The sequence below is a fragment of the Hakea prostrata genome, chromosome 6 (assembly GCF_041222555.1).
Source record: "Hakea prostrata isolate BN-2017 chromosome 6, UWA_Hpros_2, whole genome shotgun sequence".
Classification (NCBI taxonomy): Eukaryota; Viridiplantae; Streptophyta; class Magnoliopsida; order Proteales; family Proteaceae; genus Hakea; species Hakea prostrata.
In genome coordinates, this window is record NC_142605.1 from 13,859,197 (window position 1) to 13,874,638 (window position 15,442).

The 15,442-nt window shown below is 36.0% G+C and overlaps 2 non-coding genes across 2 annotated transcripts; both read left to right on the forward strand.

The window, feature by feature from the left end:
• The first annotated feature begins 5,872 nt into the window (after positions 1 to 5,872).
• On the forward strand, positions 5,873 to 6,174 carry LOC149012293 (signal recognition particle RNA). Its single transcript, XR_016174256.1, has one exon.
• An 8,568-nt stretch (positions 6,175 to 14,742) lies between these two features.
• On the forward strand, positions 14,743 to 15,044 carry LOC149012294 (signal recognition particle RNA). Its single transcript, XR_016174258.1, has one exon.
• The last annotated feature ends 398 nt before the right edge of the window (positions 15,045 to 15,442 follow it).

Genomic DNA, 15,442 nt, shown 5'->3' on the forward strand with positions numbered 1-15,442 from the left:
CAAGATGAGGTCCCCTGGAGTATGCTTTTTGCGGATGATATTGTGTTGATTGATGAGACCCAAGTGGGGATTAATACCAAATTAGAATCATGGAGATTAGCTTTGGAATCAAAAGGCTTTAAACTTAGTAGATCGAAGACAGAATATTTAGTTTGTAACTTTAGTCAGGATCGGCCAGATGATGAGGTGGTGATACTTGACGATAAAGAGATTCCTCAGAGTGATTGTTTTAGGTACCTAGGTTCAATCATAAGTAAAAGACGTGATTTGGAAGATGAGGTTTCCCAGAGAATTAAAATAGGGTGGATGAAGTGGAGAGGTGCGTCCGGGGTCTTATGTGATCGGCGTATTCCATTAAAGCATAAAGGAAAATTTTATAGGATCGTTGTTCGACCAGCTATGATGTACGGTGCAGAGTGTTGGGCTGTTAAAAAGAATCATATAGATAAACTCAGTGTAGCAGAAATGAGGATGCTAAGATGGATGAGTGGCAAAACTAGGATGGATAAGATAAGAAACGATCATATTAGAGTTGGGCTGGGAGTTGCTCCCATAAGTGATAAGCTTAGAGAAAGTCGTTTGAGGTGGCACGGCCACGTTCAACGGAGACCTATAAATGCTCCTGTACGGAGAAGTGATATAATCCATATTGAAGGAACTAGAAGAGCTAGGGGTAGACCTAAGATTACCTTAGGAGAAGTGGTGAGAAAGGATATGTATAGCTTAGGCCTTGTATCTAGCATGGCCTCGAACAGAACTGATTGGAGGGCAAGAATCCATGTAGCCAACCCCATTTAGTTGGGACAAGGCTTATTGTTGTTGTTGTTGTTGTTGTATAACATCAGCCATTCTTGGCTTTTCATTGCTTCAACAAATGTCGTAGGTTCAACAATAGCTGAAAGTGAAGTTAGGAAAGCAACATGGAGTGGGGAGAAATGGGAATAATGTAAAAAATTAAACAAGGGTGTGGTGTACCTGAACCATTATAGGATGAAGATGATTGGGTGGGGGTAATGCACAATCATAATCCTATAAATACCTTGGGGGCCGTTGTGATCGCTTCAGACTATCACTAAGAACAATGGGTGGTGGGGAAATAGGAAGTGTGGGTTGACTAGGTTCCATTGGTAGAGTGTGGACAATACTATCGGTTTCAAATGCAGTTTCTGGAATGGGTTAGGGTTACACAGGGGAACCAACAAGAGATGTAGAAGATAGGAAAGAATAAAGAAAAATAACATCACAACTGACTAGTATCTTTTTGGACAACAGATCAAAGATGTCATAACCTTTTCTTCCATAGGGATATCCAATAAAAATTCAAGGAGAGGCCCTTTTATCAAATTTATGTAATGGAGTCATGCTTTTGCAAAACACAAACAACCAAACACACCCATATGGGAAAAGGTTGGGATCTTATTAAAAAATACCTCATAATGTGTTTTACCATGAAGTACAGGGATGGGAAGATGATTTATGATGTAACAAGCAGTAAGAATGCAATGCCCCCAAAATTCTAATGGCAAATGAGCTTGGAAACATAAAGCTCTTTGTTGCTTGTATCTCAAGATATCACGCAAGTATACGTATCGCAATCAAGTAATAAATGATAAGTAAAGTATCGATCCCACGGAGAATTATATCCTTAACTTTCAATGTAAAAATAAAATTGATTTAAATGAAATTAACAAGGTTGATTGGTGTTTGTTTAACTAATTAACCAAATGACAGGTAAAGAAAACTAAGGAACTAAAATATAGATTTGAGCAATGGAAGAAACTTAATGAGTGACAAGTGTGTTAGGAATCAAGTTTCCCTTCCCTTAAATTTTAAAACACAAATACTAAAGCAATACTACAACCCCAAGATAAATCAAGAACTTGGAATGAATGGCAATATGGTATTTTCCAATACACATAAGCTAGCATCCTAAATCAACATCAGCATATTCCTATGAAGAATTGAATTAAGACTGCAATTTAAACCCAATCCAATCAATGGTAATGTGAGGTAATTGGGTGTTTCTACCCAACCTACTAATTAACACAACCTAATTAAAGATGATGCTAACTCACACAATTCAACAAACACCTAGACTTCATTAATTTTCCAATTAATGAAATCATAACATTCATTCAAGAAAGATCATTCAAGAAATTAAATTAGTCAATATAACATGCTGAATTCATTAACAATAAAGTGGATTGCAATAAAACTAAAGAACACATGATTAGTTAATATCAAAATTCAGGTTTAGGTACTACTATCATCCCAACACAGCTAAGATTTAGCCCATAACAGAATTCAAATGCATAAAACCAAGTATAGTTGACATGAGACTAGAAAATAAGAAGATAGAGTTATAAAAACAAGAATAAACTAAGGCTTCAATGCTTCCACTTGAGCTCCAACTTTTCTTCTTGACAAATCAGCAACTCCAGCAGCTCCTTGCTTCCACAAGAGCTCCAGCATTCGTTCTCTACCTCCTTCCTCTCAGCCAAGTCTCTCTTCCACACCTTGGTCCAATCTCTCCTCTTTTCCTTTGCCTCTCTTCTCTTTCTTCCATAAATGTCTTCAATCATTAGGTTAGATTCTGGCCATAGGATTAGAACTCTCCTCCTGAGATCAAGGGCTGAAAACCATCATGTATTTATAAGAATTTAGTCCACTTAAGTTAGCCCTTTTTGGTCAATTCCATTTGAATTGGATCTGAGAATATTCTGCTCCGTTGTTGTAGCAATGCAGCAACAACTCTACAACAAAGTTAGAGGACATGTTCTTCTATTATGAATCTTCACCTACATGTTCAAGAGAAAGAGAAACAGTCAAATTCATCCATAAAAAGAAGGGAAATTCATGCAATGTGACAAAAATGAACTAAACAAAATGCAACATGTTGAGACTAAATAAGACAACACCTAATGAATACTATCACTAAAACAAAGACAAAATACTCCTAAATCAAGCCATCTCAAGTATAAAAGTTATAAATCTTAACTCTATTTCATAGAGTTATCACTCTTGCACTATTTAATAAATGTCGGTGTTTGTGTTCTACAACCCCATTTTGTTTAGGGGTGGAATTGCAATTGGATTGGTGGAGAACACCATGGGAGGCCAAAAATTGATTGGTGGGTGCATTAAAAACTTCAATTATCAGAATGAATGCATTTTATATGAGTGTTAAAATGAGTTTGAACCATAGCAAAACATTGAAGAATGAAATGATTCACTTCATTTTTTGAGGCCGTTAAATATATCCAAGTACTTCATGAGTAATCGTCAAAAACTATTAAAAATAATGGGCATCAAACATAGATGTTAAGCAATATGGTCCCCAAACATCAAGATGTAACAATTCAAAACAAGAGGAAGTATAAATGGAGCTATTAGGAAACAGTAGTCACATGTGTTTTGCCAAAGGACAGATAGTACAAGTACATTTATTTGATAATAAAATGTTAGAATCCAAATACTTGAAAGAAGACGTTGAGCTGAAACTAGGGTGCACTAATCTCCAATGTCAAAGGTCAAAATGTCTACCATGGGCAGCAGAGACAACAAAAGATGGAGGAGAAGGTAAGTACAGGTAATAGAGACCACCAAAATGTTTACCCATTGCAATAATCTTCATCGATTGTTGGTCCTAAAATAAACAAGAAGCATAAGTAAATGTGATAGAACAATTGGTGGTAGCTGTTAGCTTACTAATGGAGATAATGTTATGCTTAAAAGAAGACACATGGAGGACATTATGGATAAGCAAATGAGGTAGTAAACAAATAGTACCAACATGAGGAACATGGACTACCCATCAGGAAGTGAAATAAAAAAAATGAGGGGCTGGGATTTGAATTGGTAGGGAAAAAGAAAAAAAAAGATCAAATACAATGTGATCTATTGCACCTAATTCCAATATCCAAGTAGTGGCAGAAGTAGTATTGAAACGCATCAGGTTACTTATGAAATTTATTAAATTAAGGATGAGTACCATAAGGAATCAATGAATGTAGCTGTTGATCACTTTCACTTGAAGATGCTATAGGTGGCATAGTAGGGGCTGCGGAAGCCTCAATAAGTATAACACGGGGAAAGGACTCCCAAGAACATTAGCTTAGGATGATACCATATTAAACATGCACATTGGGTAATAAATTGGCACACTTTATTGCAATACCTTAAGATGCATATATACAAGATATAAAAAAAATTCTACCTAAAATAAAATGTATAAAAAAGGTATTTACAATCAATTAAAAAGGTATAGGATCAATCAATTAGCTAGCAGATTGGAGGTTGTAGATTATTTTTGACTATCAATCAATTAGCTAACAGATTGGAGGGGGCAAATAAGATAGATTAGTTATGTGAGTTGTCATCTAGGAGATGGTCTTAAGGACCACTTTTTTATTTTCACAAATGAAGATGGTATTACAAGATCTTTGTGCAAAAGAAAAACATTTAATAACTTATTCTAATTTTAGGGAAACAAAGATTTTGCATATTTCAACTTGTCTCTAATCTTCATATGAAAGAAGAGGAGAGGAAGGAAAGAAGGAAAAGTATTGTCTCTAGATGTATAATTGGATAGTGATAATTCTATCCAAATGTCACCTCCATCACTCATTCAAGACCATGGCTCACTTCTGAATATTTACAAGATAGATTCCCCTAAATGTATTGTGATAGAAAGTCAAGATAAGTAATAATCTGAGAAAATCAAGATAAAGTTATATTCTGCACCAAATAGTAGTGGAACTAGACTTGTTATACTCTAATGACATTATCTCTATAGAAGAAAGAAGAGAATGTATTTTTGGCCTTTTTATGCTTACATTACTATGTTAGGTTTGAGGTGAGAGTATTACTATCTTGTCAATCCGTTTAAGTTGGTAAATTGCTTGGTATCCAAAAATATGTGTTATTTTGTTACTAATGTTTATGTTAACTCTAGTGTACCTAAGGGTGTCAATTTCATACCGAAACCATTTAACCATACGAACCGGCGTCGTCTAAAACCGCACCGTACCATTCAAAATTCCGAACGATACAACCGAAATAGTTTCTTTGGTACGGTTCCGGTTTTAGATATTCATACCGTCAGTATGTACCGAAACCGTACCGAATTGGTACCGTACCAAATTAAAGGATATAAATGTAACTTTATAACGAAAACACTTCACATTTACCCTATCTATAATTCCCTATTTCAGTTTTTCTTCTGTCCTTCACTCTTCTTCTTAGATTTACATGTTTTATCTCTGTTAATATCAAATTCTATCAATTGTTTGGTCGTAATTTCATTAGGATTTTAATGAACTAATAGCAAAAGTGGCATTGGTTTGTTTGTACAAAAGTGTACCACACTAGATACCGTGTTTAAACCGTTTTCCCTTACCAATTTAATACCAAAACTGTACAAAACCATTTTTGTGAATACTGAAACCATACCGTACCGTTTAAAATCGGTAGGTACGGTTCTGGTTTTCAATATTCAAAGTTGGTACCGTACTGAAACCGTACTGATTAACACCCTGAAGTGTACCTAGAAGAAATATTATAATTTCATTACTAAGGGCCTTATTGGTGTCAACTCCCATTCTCATTTTTCTGACATTTTTCATTCTTTTAATTTGTTTGGTGTCTATTTTAAATTCTATTTTTTTGTTTAAAGAATAGAAGGGGAAAAAAAATAGAATAAAATATTCTTGTCCCAGTGAGTCATTAAAAAAAGTAAAATATTCATATTCCAATTTCCAAAGTCGTCATCTAGAAGGTAATTTTTAATTCGCATGCTTGCTTTTTAGTCCCACATTGAAAAACTACCGAAATGTTTGCCTCTTTATAAATCTAAGCTCTACAATCATCTATTGCCGATCTCAGTAGCGTGAGCTTGTAACCAAGTGGGGCATTTAGGTGATTGAATGTTGGTTCAATTCTTGTTGGGTTGGGTTGATGGGTGCAACAACCGGTTTGCCCTATCCAAGTTGGGAGTTGAGCTTTGTAACTTGGGCGAAGGCCTAGGCTTCATGGTTCCTAAAGTAGAGGGTAATGCACCAGGCTGGCTTCACAGAGCAGTGAGAACCTCTCGCTCTTGATGGTGGAAGGATAACAAATCGACGTACCTTCAGCCCAGGTGCCCCAAGAGATGGTCCCAATCAAACAATCACCTTTTTTATACTTAACAATGATATACACCTTCATTAGGTAGCCCCTCCATCTCTTCTTAATACCTGCTTTTTAGCTATAAATGTTGTGATGATTAATTCCACACTATAACCATGGTTAATTTCATACATCTTCTAAAAGCTTCAAAATCGATGCTTGCACCATCAAACATCACAATTGTCATTGGTAAGATATGAAACCCCTCCTTTGCAACTGTTATTCCCAATATTAGGCTTGAAGGTTCCTTGTTGTCATGTTTTTCCTCGATAATGTTGTTGCCACTCAGGGGCGGAACCAGGATTCAATATTAAGGGGGGGTGAAGAATGGAAGTCCAGATTGGGGAAACATCAATGGTTTTTCGTCACACATATTGTGTGGGTCCTTATAAGACCCATTGGGGGTCCCACCTATGAATTATTTTATTGTATTCGGGCCTGTTTTGTTACATGAGTCTAGAGATTTCAAATATCTAAAGATTTGAAATTTATAGATTTCAAATCTATAGAGTTATAATTTATAAAATTAGGTGTTTGGTTGTGGAATGAAATCAGTGGATTCATCCTAAAAAATTATTTGATCGACGTGATTTTTGTAAATGTGTAAATGTAAAGCTTTTTTGAAATCTCTGGATTTCATCCCTTACCCATAAATCTATAGATTCACGTTTTTAGTGTAAAAAGGTGAATCTCTAGACTTCATGAATCTAGAGATTTTTACAACCAAACGGGTATAATTCTCAGATTCATGAATCCAGAGATTTGAAATCTCTGGATTCATGTAACCAAACAGGCCCTTAAGGAATAGACCACATATATTTTGTGGGGCCCACACATATTTGATAAAAATAGGTAAATTATTGATAATGATATTTTTTTTCAACAAGATATAGGTAAATAATTCACCAAATTTACTTATATCCGTATAAAAAAAATCAAATAGTTTATCTATTTTGTACTGATGCAAATTTACCTATACCTATTTAGGCTTCAACCCTAAAAAGTCAGATGCTAACCAAATTTTTTATTTTTTTTAAGGTAAGAGATGCAAAACAATGGTACTTAGTTCCCTTATTAACAATAGACATTTTATTATTTTATTTATAATATAAAATCAAATAGCAAAAATTATAAACAAAATAAAGAAACAAAGAATGTAAAATCAAATAAATAATAACAAAAAAAAAATGAAAAAAGAGAAACAATAAATAAATTGAGAAAGAAAAAGCGTATCTAATTGTGGGGAAGATTTTTTTTCCCAAATTTTCTTTAACCCACGCTTATAAAAAAGAAAGAATAAATAGGAAGAAAGAAATAAAAGAGAATAAATAGGAAAAAAAGAGGAGAGAGGAGATATGAGAGAATAAATAAGGGATTGATGAGTAAGTTTCTAATTATAAATGACATTTTGAATATCTAATAAGATTTTTTTCAAAAATTTCCTTTCATCCATGTTTATAGAAAGAGATGAGAATAAATAGGAAGAAAAGATGTGAGAGAGAAAAGTTGGGAGAATAAATATGAATTGATGAGGTAGTTTTTAACTAGAGATGACTTTTATACCCATTATTTTACATTTAAAAATTGTTCTCAATATTGGGGGGGGGGCAAATAGTGACATTTCACATGTTAGAAGAGAAAAAAGTAGAAAATGAAGGAAATTAATATAAAAAATCCAAAAATTAAAGGAATTAATAAAAAAATCCAAAAATCCACTATCTTGATGCCTCCTTGGAATTTCAAACCCCTCCAGCGGAATCAATAGTGTTGTTGTTGCCAATGCTATTGTTGTACTCTAGCCTTACTGAGTGGGGAAAACACCTCTTTCATTAAAGTTATCCCTTGTTCCTCCTCCATGCCTAATATGGAAACCCTCTTGCCTAAGTTAACACATACGACTAGCTCTTGTAATCCTTCCCTTCCTTCCATCCTAGGTCCCAGTCCTATATGCTCAACCCTCCCTAGCTTGCGTACCTCTTTTGCAATATACAATTTACTAACCTCCGGTACCTCCTACCTCCTTGCTTCATCCAGATCCTACCTCTATCCCTCCAAACCACTTACTTCACCACTCGATCTCCTCAATTGGTCACCACCACCAACACCCCATCCCCTCTAACTCAAGAATTATCCAACCTTCTCTCCCTAATGGGGCCCCCACCTTCAACCCGTTTAAGCCCATCCCTTAAACCCCACAACCACTTTCTTAGGCCTTATCACTAACTACCCACCTTCTCTTAATCCCCCTCCTTTCCTATATTAGCCCACTCCCAACCTCTAACCCAATGCCAAACGTTGTCTCAACCTAAACCAAACCCCAACTATCATAGGTATGATTCCCTCTTAAGTGGGCCTAAATCCTCACTCCCTTTTCCCACTTCACCTAAGCCCTTTCTAATCCCTCCAACCCAAGCCCATATTTCTCCCTAGACATCTAGCCCACCCTACCCATTCCTACCTTCCCCCTCCCTCAGCCATTCTCTTCTTCCCCTTCATCAACTGTTTTTTACCCTTTGAACTAGGGATCACCAATTTTTCTTAGGAGCCTAAATAACCCCATCATGTCTCATCCACCTATCTCCTTTGATTGGGGGCAACCTATCTTTTAAGTAAAATGGACCTCTCCCCATTGTGCAACAAGGACAACCTTGGAGACTTCTGTTGTCCACACCCCACCTGCCTGTATCAATTCCGCCCGACAACCCGTGGGTGCGATCCGTCACAATATCCTCGGTTTTATCATCCATAATAAATACAAGTAATAATAATCATAAGAAAGAACAAGTTCAAATAATTAATTAAAAAGGATTACAGGAGTCCAAAATACTCCAAAGAAATGAATAAAAAAGAAGAATGAAAGAAATCCAGTTCCAAAATTTATCGATTTCAGTGGAAGCAATAAATAAACTAAAGTAGTTTTATTCTCGTAACTCGCTCCTGGGCTATAGCCTTTGCTTCAGTTTTAGCAATATAGGGAGTTCTCCAACTTTGCTCCAAAGCCTTCTACAAATCCCGAGCGATCTGTCATCACTGGGTGCTATAAGCGCACTCCATCCATCCGCAGGAGGTTTCATGACATACATCTCCGTCTCCCATTGATGGTACAACATTCTCTTCATAGGAGTTGCTCCAGTCATACGGAAGCTCACCTGATTAGGTAAACCCATGTATATGATATAATGTAACGTACAAATAAAAGGAATGAGTTCGACGAATTCAATTAAGGAAAACACTTCTCACATACATATCGACTAAATATCCAAGTAAGCATATACGTAATGAATGTTATGCAAATATATGAATGCATCTAGAATCTAACTATGCAAGTCTCTTTGTGGTTGATATGCTTTAAGATATAACATCAGCCCTCCAGCCCTTCTCTGGGTATGTCTAGTCACTCTGATCCCTCACACACTGGTTACCTCTGTTAGGATCCCGGGTAAAGGGATTCAGTCCTCGTCAATCAACCATGGCTGAGGTTTAGGTCAACACTCTCTTACCACGACCATTGGCATGAGTACTGGAGCATGTCGGGGTTTCTAATTCAATGAAAGGTCATACGGTAACATACTATATGCAGTCCAGATACTTCCCCTATGGCACCAATCAACTTGGTTCAATATCTTTCCCTACCTAGGAATGAAAACCTTCACGGACTGGCTACCGTTGTTGGACTCCATTCCCTAACCCTATGGTCATCCATATATTGTTGGGGCGGATGCTCTCATAACCCCTCATGACTCTTGGCCGCTCCTTGGATATCCATAAGCCCAAACCCTAACATATGCAACCCTACCAATGCATGATCAATAGTGGACTACTGAATCTCCACATAGACTGGTTATCGCTGTAGGACGAAACAGAGTCACATCATTATTATCACGGGTCATTCGGTTTCAATTCTCCTATCGAGATGGTAGTAGCATGTATGGGGTACCAAGCCATGCAATCTAGACTCCCTAGATATGTCATCCACCTCCGATGCCCAAATCAGCCAAGGCAACAATAAGGGTTCTTGAGAGAGTTCTCAAGATCGTAATGCATAAATGATCAGATGAATTCTCGTTGTCCCTTTCTCCATGTAGGAGGTGGGTTTATATAGAAGTTACCTGGAGGCAACACTTTCCTTGAGTTTCGGATCGACAGTTGAAGAGTGAGTGGAATATCTTTTGAAATAACGGCTCCTTCTTTGTCGGACCAGATAGAGCCGTTATCTGATGACTCATCTCCCCAATTCTCAGAACGGCCTTGCTGAGTGGTTATCTGTAACTAACTCTCTTGACTTGGCCGTCTTCAACATCTCTCTTGGATTTAGTCCAAGCGGGATTCTTGACCTTATTCCGAACATGTTCCTCAAAGGAGTGAATATGCCTCCTCCCGAGAGAGTCAATAAACCTTCTCCCGAGGGGGTTTTCTGTGCCCTTCAAGGGAGAACACTATTCCTCCCGAGCATACAGAAGATACACGTCCCGAAGGGGTATATGTTTTCTCCAGAAGTGGATTCTTAGAATTCCCTCAAGATGACTTCTCTACCCCGAGTGGGGGTATGAGCTCGTCCCGAGGGGGGTCCTCAAGATATACGTTCTCCACAACAGTCTTTATGGTTTTTTAAGCTGCTTGTATCTTATTTATAGTCTTGAATTTGTGGATTTCTTGGACATTTGGAGATCATTCTTGTCATTGAAAGGTGAGGAACACATTATCCTATATTGTGTATTTGACTTGATTCTATTTTTTGTTATTACAAATGTCAAATATCTTCTTATGAATTGCGTGAGATTTTGCACAAATAAAAGGTAATTTGACGTTTATGTTTATATTACTATTCAATTCATTTAGGTGATGATTGTGAATGTAATGTGTTTATATATATATATATATATACATATATACCCATTACTCCTGATGCCTATGCATCCACTTAGACTCACTAGGTGCATGGTCAATAAGTGTCTAAATGTATTGTCTAAATTTATTATCGAAACTGTACCAAACCGTTTTTGTGAATACCGAAAGCGTACACTACCGTTTAAATTCGGTAAGGTACGGTTCTGGTTTTCGGTATTCAAAGTTGGTACCATACTGAACTGTATCGAATTACCGAAACCGTACCAATTGACACCCTTAAGTGTACTTAGAAGAAATATTATAATTTCATTACTAAGGGCCTTTTAGGTGTCAACTCCCATTTTCATTTTTCTGACATTTTTCATTCTTTTAATTTGTTTGGTGTCTATTTTAAATTCTATTTTTTGTTTAAAGAATAGAAGGGGGAAAAAAAACCCTAAATCCTTGATAAACTTTTTTCTATTATGGATTATGGGTTACACAAGTCACTTAAAATTCAAATGCAAATTGAGGGTATATTATTAAAAATACATTCTTTTTATGAAAATCCTATTGTTTCTCCTTTTTATCACTCCCCAATCCTAAAAGTTCATTCTCAATTTTTACTTTCTTTTATTATCAAATTTTATTTTATTCCATAATTTATTTTGAACAAAAGTTACCAAACAATTTTTCATTTTTTTACCAAAAATAAATTCTTATATAATTTCTTTTGGATAGACAAAATGGAGAATGAGAATTTATACCAAAAAAAAAAAAAAAAAACTCTAATTCATGATGAAAATTTTACTTGGCCATGGTACCATGGTATTTTTCCCTTCACATTGTAAGAGTTTAATTTCTATGTTAAAAATGTATTGCATTGTTATATATCCATTTGTTTAGATGTGTTACTGTTATAATACATATTATTTTATATTTAGTTCTTGATGTATGTCTCCATTATTTAAATACAAGCATGACAATGACCGTTTTTCCCAACAAAATGCGAGCTCTTAAAATGAAAAATGCATATTTACACAAAAAAAAGGGACTAGATATGAATGAAGAGAAAGAATGAACACAATGGTCGACTATAAGGGAGTATGCAAAGTAATCTATCTTTATACATTTTTCCTAAAATTGCATATGTAATCTTTAAGTGTGTAAACCATTACGTTTACACCTTCTAAAATTAGTTCCATTACATCTACACCACTTTTACTTCTTATCTTTCACATTATATATCAAATGCACATTTGCTGTTAGAATAATGAGTTTCAAATGATGAGTCAGTATATTAATTTTTCAAATTTCCAAACAATTCTCTTTTCGTTTCAAGCCAATTTTGATTTTCAAGGGAAAAGAACAACAGAAGAAAGAAGGGTGAAGAGCAACCATGACTTATTTTTAAATATATCTTCATTTTTCAACTCATATGTAAAAAGATTTAGCAAGAATAAATATGTCTTTTTTCGTTTTAAAGTAATGGGATTAGGGACATGTAGACGTTTCTAATATAATAAATTTTAAAGGGTATAAAAGTATTCATTTGCAATTCCAGGGGTGTATAAATAATTTGTTTTTTTTCTTTCTTTTCATTTCTTTTTCATAAAAGATTGGACTACATTATCAAAACTTATTTGTTAGCTTTAAAGATAGATTTCAGATTTTGGGGTAATATAATAGTACAAGTAATACCAAGATTGTTCTTGCTTCACACTTCCCAAATCCTCTACAGAGGAGAAAGGAATAATCCCTATACAAGAAACAACTCCTATTAACCATCTTCTTCTGTTCTCCACCAAACAGTCCCAGTTGTATCATGGAGGATCCAAACATGTTTGCTGCTGACTGCATTGTCATCTCTTGTTGTTTCTCCTGTTTCATCCTTCAGATCATCTTTCTTCTGCTCAGACTTCCTTGCAAACTGGTGGTAATCTCAAAAAGATTTGCTTTAAAGACTATTGGAAAGAGAAAGAAAGGAGAGAAGACTCAGGGGAGAGATGGAGTTTCATACATATCTGAACTGTTGAGTGTCCAAGCAGATCTTTTGACAGTTAGGACAAGAGGGTTTCCTTTCAATTCCGATCAAAGTTGTGAGCTCACTCTTTCTGAAATTGATGAGAAGGTTCTGGGAGATTTGTGCCAACAAGGAGAATTTGCTTTCGGAAGCTTTTGGAGAAGGGATGAGAATCCAGAAGCTCCTTAGCCAATGTAATTCAGGGAGAATCTGAAAACGTTTTACATTACCAATCAAACTTTTCATATTCTAGCAACTCAATCAGTTTCAAACCTATCCTGACCCCTTCTTGGGCTGATGTTATATTATGAGTTGCCTCTCCTGTGTTTCCTAACCTATTCATTTGATCTCAAAATCTTGAATCAGTCTGTAGGAAGAGTAGAAGGAAGAGGGGATGGAATTACATAGAATTGGGAAGGAGGGTTTCCCAATTTCGAAGGTCACAATGTGTAAGGAGCTTTCACGGGAGGGAACAAACCCAAATCGTTCATGGGATGTCGGCCGCATATACCAAAGATAGGTCCCACAACCCATGGAGGACCAGATTTGTCCCGAGTCTAGATTCTCTATCTTGATGGGTAGAGGATTGTGCTTCCCTTATAGTCTTTCATCACACATTCAAGAGAAAGTCCATCTATCAGCATTGATAAAGTGGACCATACCTTGCAACATTATCATGATATGGGTAAAGATTGAGTACAGACGAGTTGGGATCCTCTACCCCTTGAGGTAGAGAATTGTCCTTCCTTCATTCTTTTCCACCATACATTTAGAAGGAGAGTTCACCTTTGATATCGAGGCAAAGTCAAGATTTAATATTGGAGGGATAGATAATGAAACCACATGAAAAGAGGGTCAAGTGTTTGTACGTATTTTAGACATGAAAAGTGAGTCAGGTCTCTCAAGGGAAATTTTAAAAAATCAAGGGCAGAAGAGAGGGGGGCAAGTGTTAGTATTTTACACATGAAAAGAGGTCTAGAGAGGTCTTTCTAAGAAAGTTTCAAAAAATTAGGAATAATGACAAATATTGGTATTTCACATATAGTAAGAGGAACAAAAGGGTATCTCTATAGGTAACTTTGAAAAATTAGGGGAGAGGCAGGCCATGGCCACTCCGGTTTGAGCATTGATAAAGTGAACTAAAAAAATTCATAAGTGAATCCTTCCTAAATATATGGTGGAGAGGTATGGGGAAAAAAATTATAACCTATATTATATCTAAAACACAAAGTATATTTTTATTGGATTAAAAAAAATAATAATAAATAAAACACCTTCCCAAGAGTTCGTGACGAAGTCAAAAAGCAAAAAAGAATTTTAATAACCATGAATTGGAAAGATAGTAACTAATAAACCCAATAGAGAAAAGAATAAAATACTCAAAAGAAAAGGAAGAAGATAAAACTGGATAAGAAAAATAAAATCAGAAACCATTTTGATAAGTTCATGGGGGAAGTCTAAAGTAAAAGCAGAAAAAAAAAAATTCTACAGAATCGTGAACATAAAAAATGGCTATTGTTTTGAAATAACTTTCAAGTCCAATCGATAAAGAATAAAATATTCTTGTCCCAGTGAGTCATTATAAAAAGTAAAATATTCATATTCCAATTTCCAAAGTCGTCATCTAGAAGGTAATTTTTAATTCACATGCTTGCTTTTTAGTCCCACATTGAAAAACTACCGAAATGTTTGCCTCTTTATAAATCTAAGCTCTACAATCATCTATTGCCGAGCTCAGTAGCGTGAGCTTGTAACCAAGTGGGGCATTTAGGTGATTGAATGTTGGTTCAATTCTTGTTGGGTTGGGTTGATAGGTGCAACAACCAGTTTGCCCTCTCCAAGTTGGGAGTTGAGCTTTGTAACTTGGGCGAAGGCCTAGGCTTCATGGTTCCTAAAGTAGAGGGTAATGCACCAGGCTGGCTTCACAGAGCAGTGAGAACCTCTCGCTCTTGATGGTGGAAGGATAACAAATCGACGTACCTCCAGCCCAAGTGCCCCAAGAGATGGTCCCAATCAAACAATCACCTTTTTTATACTCAACAATGATATACACCTTCATTAGGTAGCCTCTGCATCTCTTCTTAATTCATGACATGTAGAAAAATGCCGCCCCTCCATTTGACCAAATACCTGCTTTTTAGCTACAGATGTTGTGATGATTAATTCCACACTATAACCATGATTAATTTCGTACATCTTCTAAAAGCTTCAAATCGACGCTTGCACCATCAAACATCACAATTGTCATTGGTAAGATATCAAACCCCTATTTTGCAACTGTTATTCCCAATATTAGGCTTGAAGGCTCCTTGTTGTCACGTTTTTTCTCAATAATGTTGTTGCCTCTCAGGGGGGAACCCGGGATTCAATATTGGGGGGGGGCGAAGAATGGAAGTTCAGATTGGGGAAACATCAATGGTTTTTTGC